At 31.4% G+C, this 5,762-nt stretch overlaps 1 protein-coding gene across 1 annotated transcript in view; it reads right to left on the bottom strand.

Moving 5' to 3' along the window:
- Positions 1-5,762, bottom strand: part of LOC117175489 (calsenilin) — a 149,479-nt gene that overhangs the window by 70,000 nt on the left and 73,717 nt on the right. The gene's annotated exons all lie outside the window — the stretch shown is intronic.

Genomic DNA, 5,762 nt, shown 5'->3' with positions numbered 1-5,762 from the left:
TTGAAGAAGAAAAAACCGCTTTATCATCACGACAATGCGTCTGTTCATTTATGCTTAGTTGCACAAGCAAAATTGCATGAAATCGGCTTCGAATTGGTTCCTTAGCCACCGTATTCACCAGACCTGACCCCCAGTGACTATTAATTGTTTCCTAACCTGAAGAGATGGCTCACCGGTAAGCGTTTTTACTCAAATGAAGAGCTCATAGCTGAAACTGAGGCGGATTTTGGAGACCTTCCGATCGATTACTTTTCGGACGGTATCAAAAAGTTAGAAAATCGTTGGACTCGCTGTATGGACCTAAAAGGAGAGTATGTTGAAAAATAAAACCGACTTTGGCCAAAAGAACGTCTCCGTGTTTCATTTTTCAGGGACTTATCAGACTGCCTAGTAAATTACATTTTTAAACATTATATATTACAAATGAAATTTCTAACGCTACGGGGTATCGAACCTACATATATCTATACCTAAATATAACGCCTAGCAGTCGGAAGTGCTAACCACTGCGCTAAACCGACAAGTTGAAACTCGTTGAAAAAGCCATCATCATAAGCTACAGTTCAGAAAAGTTAAAGTATCCACTTTTAAGTACGCTTTTTCTAATTATTTATTATTATGCGGCGTTTTGTAAATATAAAATACACGAACTTTTAACAGGAATATAAGCAAAATACTTTTTAAATAAATAATTTAAATCGATTACAATTTTCCTTTGCGTGATATTTTGTTTTTTTCCCGTTTTAGACTATTTTACAACTTTTTACAATGAGATGAAATGTAATTTTTTATGAACATTTAAAATTTTCAATGACGGGACTCAGAAATTCAATCGTGAACGTTGAAAATTTCTTTATGATGAAATTTTTTTTACTTTCGTGTAAGGTTTGGTTTTTAGGTGTTTTATACTATTTTACAACGTTTGAGATTGATATACAATGTAATTTTTTTCTGAACCTTTGCAATTTTTCATAAAGATGGAACTTAGAATTTTTTTCTAAAAAAAAAAAAGTACGAATTTCAAAAAATTGTCTTCGAATTTTTGTCACAAAATGCATGCTTTAAAAGTCTGAACTCTTGAAACCTTAAAATTTGTGGCGTGAAAAAGATATTTACCCAATATATTTTCACGCGTGGAACATCCATGCGGGTATACGCATCCATTTTTTAATGAAATCAGAGAAAGTAATTAAGTTATAAACAAAGTTCAACAATTTTATTACTGCCAATCAGCGCCCGGCCAGCTACCGTCTGAACATATGATCATAAGATTTGTCCGATCAAAGCCCAGTCAGCCCCTGACTGGGGTTTTGACATGAATTTTGTCCAGCGAGTCCCCGACCAGCGCACGGTTAGGCCCTTAAAAAAGAAACATAGCCTGGCCAGTCCCCGAACAGAAACCTTGTTGTACCAGGGCGAATTAATAATTTGGTCAATTTTTTAAAAATATAATTATTTTTTAAACCAAGATTAAAATGTATAGTATAACAAATTTACAATTTTTTGAAGCATGTTCTTCATATTGATTATTATGAGAAAAGCGAGGTTTTTCATTGATTATTATTTAAAAAGTAAGTTTTAGAATGTTTGCCGGCTGAAAAATTGTAGAGCCATAATTCAATAATCTTAACGTGTGGGAGTAATTTATTACGCCAAGGAGTTCAAGCTAATTAGTGGATTCTCTCCTCATTCATTCACCGCGGTATTCAGTTAGTAATTACTGTTACGCGATAATTAAGGAACAATAGTTTGAAAAGCTAAAATTGAAGAAAATGAAGTACATCAGTAACTCTATAGTAGAAAAAAGTGTAAGAATGACAAAAAATGTCCATTTTATTTCACTTATTGAATTCAATAATGTATAACTATAACGAAGTCAATATCTACGTAAGTTCAGCAATACAATTTCGAAAATAATAAAAAGGAAATAAAAAAAAATAAATCAGTGTATTCGTGTTGAAATTTGGCTAAATTATAGTCCTAGTGATCTTACATTAATTTACCAAACCATAGGTCTATTTAACAATTGGTTGTCAATATATAGGGCCTTAATTTTTAACTTTTTCAGATATCTTTTCAGCTTTACGTTATTGTACCTTCTTTTAGGAATATCCGATTTGACATTTATTATAGTGTTTTAGAAATCTCTTTTCATGTACTTTAAGACTAGCATAACATTTTTTTCTTCATGATTTTTGTTTGTTTGAAAATAAAAATGAAAATTGTTTAAAATTAACGAAAAGAGATTAGCTTATTTCTCTTATAATGTTTCGAAACCTTAATAGTTTCATGAAATTAAATGGAATATAAAAAATACATAATATTGTATATTAATGAACAGAATAACGTGTTTTTTAGATTCTATTTAATCTGATAAGGAAACTATTGAGGTTTTGAAACGTTATCAGAGACATAAATGATTTGTCTGGGAGTGGTCGTTTGACTCTTGTCACTATATGCATCAAAATTAAAATGGATTTTTTGAAGAAAAAAAAACATTCTCGCTTCGCTCGTGCCCAAAATTCGTACTCGCTGCGGACACTTCATTTTGCTCCCTTGGTGCATAAGTTACTATGCAATAAACTATTTCAAATTTTTGCAAGCACATCTATGTCCGGCATCTGATTCCGAACATTTTAACATATAGAACTTGCCCGCAGGTTTAAAATCAACGCAGGAAAATTCGAGCTTGGGAAAACCAACGGAAAAGCAGCGTTAGAACACTGCAGATAACAATTAAAGACCGATAGACCCCTAATAGATAACATATTAATAGCTTCCATTTGTGATATAACGTTCAATTTTGATTTAAATGTTATAAAAATAACGTGTATTGTTTTTCTCTAGCAAATGAACAAAAACATTTTACAGTTTAAAAAATTTTTGAACATTGCAGAAATAACAATGATTTTCCTTTGCCAGGTAAAATGTCTAAAAAGTCAGCTAAAAGGTTTAAACCATTAAAAAATGCTAATAATAATAAAAATTAGTGGCCAAAAATAATTCAAAGCGTTCAAAAAGCTGCTTAAATTGTAGAATTTAACATTTTTATTGCATTAAAAAAATTAAAATTGATGCCACAAATTTGTCTAAGATACAAAATTAATTTTCAAAATCTAAAATTCTTAAATTATAAACCTTTAAAATTGAATTATTTCAAAAACACTTTTAAAATGAAAAGTAATTTTTGCTTTTCAATATAAATTTTTTTAAAAGAGCTATCGCAACTGAGGGGGAAATTCTTTGCATTTGTATTAACAGATCGTAAAAATTATCATTTATTTATATTCAGTATCTATTAAATATAATGATATAGTCAATTATTCAAGTCCATTCAACAATTTTTTAAAGTTTTCAAATGAAAAATTGGTTATTATGGATTTTAAAATTGATTATGTTTTTAATAGTAGGTAATAGAAATTGAAGGACGCGTGAATTCCTTGCTACTTTTTTATTTAATTTGAAAATTAAATTGCAAATTGATTATAAAGAAAAATTTGGTAAATAAATTTATATTGTGAGTATAAAAAATTACAGTTGCATCGAATATTTCATTTAACAATATTCAGGTAACAAAAACTAAACATTTATTATTTTATTTCATAATTCTCAATTTTAGCGTGAAGTTTCGAATAGAAATAAGGGTCTCGACCTTAAGGGTTCCCAGCGGAAAAAAATAAGGCAAAGGGTTTTGACAATTCTAGGTAAAAAACTGAGTGAAACTGACCTATTGGCCTGGGATCGCTAGAAGATACAGGATCTACCTTTGGAGACCTCTTGTATTGAGTAATGGGTAAGGTTTCCGACTACTAGGCGATAAATTCAGGTGTAGATGTAGGTTCGAAACCCTCCTAGCATTAGAAATTTTATTTGTAATATAGTGTTTAAAAATGTAATAAAGGTATTCATTCTAAGGGGAGAACCAATTAATATTTATAGATAAAATACTAGCAATCAATTATTATTTATTTTGCTGAATACCTTTTTGTTATATCTTTAGAGTATAGCAATAGTGGATGTTAAAATTAAACAAAAAGTTTGAAATGTACACTTTTGTAATTATACTGGTGTGCAGTACCGTGCTAGTAACGCAAGCCAGTATCGGGACCAGCGGCTGCCTAAAGTGGCTAGCCACAAACTTTGCAAAGGTGTCATAGGTCTGGCCAGTCCCAGACTAGATCGTCTGATATGCACCAGACTATAGTCTAGACGGTTTAGAAATTCATATCCATAGTTATGGTGGAATATAATAGGCAAAAAAAACATTATGGCTACTTTATAAATAAAATAACTGGTTAAAGCTAAGGAGAACATAATTTGAAATTTCTATACGTAAACCAATTGCATGATTTCAAGTTATTGTAGGTGATTGTGAGTGATCGAACGAGATATTATGTGAGTGCTGGTGATTAAAAATGTTTGCATGTGATTTTACTTGATTTTAGGCGATTACACTTGATTTGACGTAATTGCGCAAGGACTTGTATTGAATTAAATTATAATTGCAATAAAGTTTGTCCCGGATTCAGCCTGAGAAGTATTGTCCTGAGTGTCAATTTTAAAAATCTTTCTAATTTCAATTTTAAAGACTGATACTTGTATAGAATTTCAAGGCGCATCTTTTTTTCCTCTTGCAAAAATTTATAGGTTTTGTAGTTTTTGAGATAATTGGTAAAAAGTGGATTTTTTGAAAACGAAAAATTCCAATTTTTTTTCACTTCAACTCGCGGTAATTTAGCAAGGTTAATTTTTGTTCCAGGGAATCTTTCACCTGGAATCGATATAAACTTTATCTTTAATTTTTCCTGTGATCGTTTGTTCACTACTCGAACCCTCGCGAGATCACAAAAGAAGAAACACAATGTGATAGCGTAATAAACTTAAATTCTTACGTAATATACTGCACAATTATGCGGTATATAATGTAAAAAATTGCAATGTACGATATCACGATTTTGCGCAATTATAATGCGATAATTACGATATATAGTGCAGGAATTACGGTATACATTGTAATTCAAGCAATATAGTTTTCTCAAAGAATGTATAGGGTTTCTTGTATCCGTAACAGTACAAACTACTCTTAATAAGGGGGTGAAAATATCAAAATCACTTAGCATTTCGTAAATCTTACAATGAAATGAAGGTTAATTTAACGCTTATCATTTGGCAAAATGAACTTCTATTCCCTAGTATGACATACTGTAAGATATGTGAAATCTACTGAACCTGTATTAAAATAGTGGTGCAGTGGATACTACCACCGGGTGAATTCACGGCGTAATCCGCAATGGATGGATTTCTTCACCTGAAAAACATTCCTACTTGACATTACTGTGAGAATCGTCACATTACACCATATTCCGACTTAGCAAGGAATGGGTTATATAAAAAATAACAACATTTTGTGTAGCACATCTTCTTCACAAATCACGTACACTTGGGAGTTTATTGTAGCAAGATGTGCTTTTGTGTTCCGTAACTGTTTCAGCTCACTTCTATGGATATAAGATAAGGTAAATCCGAGAACTTTTGTTGCGTGCCGCGATGGCATGGGCGTATATTCAAAAGTCGTTCCCGAGGTCGCCACCCACAGTTAGAAATGCATTTTAAAATTACTTTACAGATCGCAACTCGTATAATAGTGTAGTGGTTAAGAAAATTAACTTGCGTGCTTAGGTTTATGCGTTCGAATTCCCCCTCCCTTGCATGCGAAATTTTAATTGAATTATAAGCGTTGTAACTTACAAATACCGATTAAT

This window comes from Belonocnema kinseyi, chromosome 6 (genome assembly GCF_010883055.1).
Source record: "Belonocnema kinseyi isolate 2016_QV_RU_SX_M_011 chromosome 6, B_treatae_v1, whole genome shotgun sequence".
Classification (NCBI taxonomy): Eukaryota; Metazoa; Arthropoda; class Insecta; order Hymenoptera; family Cynipidae; genus Belonocnema; species Belonocnema kinseyi.
Note: the sequence above shows the minus strand (reverse complement) of the source record. Positions and strands in the feature narration are given on the sequence as shown.